This window comes from Mustela putorius, unplaced genomic scaffold (assembly GCF_011764305.1).
Source record: "Mustela putorius furo isolate JIRA1106 unplaced genomic scaffold, ASM1176430v1.1 tig00003874_pilon_pilon_pilon, whole genome shotgun sequence".
NCBI lineage: Eukaryota > Metazoa > Chordata > Mammalia > Carnivora > Mustelidae > Mustela > Mustela putorius.
The window spans coordinates 221,455-222,717 of record NW_025422025.1 but is presented as its reverse complement, the minus strand read 5'-3'; the positions used below and the strand labels follow the sequence as shown (position 1 = coordinate 222,717).

Genomic DNA, 1,263 nt, shown 5'->3' with positions numbered 1-1,263 from the left:
CAGTGATTGTATTGCTGGGTATATACCCTAAAGATACAAACGTGGCATTCTGAAGGGGCACATGCACCCAAATGTTTATAGCAGCAATGTCCACAATAGTTAAACTATGAAAAGAATTTAAATGTCCTTCAACAGATGAATCAATAAATAAGATGTGGTATATATGTGCAATGGAATACTATGCAGCCATCAAAAGTAATGAAATCCTGCTATTTGTGATGACGTGGATGAATCTAGAGGGTATTATGCTTGGCGAAATAAATCAATCTGAGAAAGACAACTATCATATGATCTCCCTGATATGATGAAGTGGAGATGCAACATAGGCGGTTTGGGGGGTACGAAAAGAAAAATAAAAGAAGATGGGATTGGGAGGGAGACAAACCATAAAAGACTGAATCTCACAAAAGAGACTGAGGGATGTTGGGGGGAGGTGCGTTGGGAGAGGAAGGTGGGGGTATGGACATTGGGGAGGGTATGTGCTATGGTGAGTGCTGTGAAATGTGTAAACCTGGTGATTCACAGACCTGTACCCCTAGGGATAAAAACACATTATATGTTTATAAAAAAATTTTAAAAATCCATTAAAAAAAACACATATTGCAAGCCCAGAGCTAATCTCATATTCAATCAAAAAAGTTTGATAGTTTTCCCCTTAAAGATCAGAAACAAGACAAGTGTGTCCACTTTCACTACTCTCATTTGACATAGTACTGGATGTCCTAGCCAGAGAAACAAGGAGCACAAAGAAATAAAAGACTCCAAAAAAAAAGGAAGAAGTAAAATTTTCTTTTTTTGGATAACATGAACTTACATGTAAAAAAATCCTAAAAACTTCACAAAAAAAATTGAATAAACAAATTTAGTAAAGCTGCCAAATACAAGATCAATATATAAAAGACAAGAATTTTGTTTTGTTTTGTTTTGTTTTTAATATGGAATGCTTCCCAGTTTTTCATGTCATCCTTGTTCAGTGATCACGCTAATCTTCTCTGCATCATTCCAATTTTAGTATATGTGCTGCCAAAGTAAGCACAAGACAGGAGCATTTTAACACTCTAATGATGAACTATCTGAAAAAATAAAGAAAACAATCTAATTCACAATAGCATCAAAAATAATAAAATACTTAGGAAAAGATTTAACTAAGAAGATGAAAGATCTGTACCCCATAAACTATGACATTGATAAAGAAATTGAAGGAGATACAAATGGAAAGATAGCCCATATTTATGAATGGTAAGAATTAACATTGTTAAAATG

The 1,263-nt window shown here is 34.0% G+C and overlaps 1 non-coding gene across 1 annotated transcript; it reads right to left on the bottom strand.

Moving 5' to 3' along the window:
- Positions 1-929: 929 nt before the first annotated feature.
- Positions 930-1,036, bottom strand: LOC123388097. The gene has a single exon (XR_006602635.1). It is a non-coding gene; the product is annotated as a U6 spliceosomal RNA (small nuclear RNA).
- Positions 1,037-1,263: the final 227 nt, after the last annotated feature.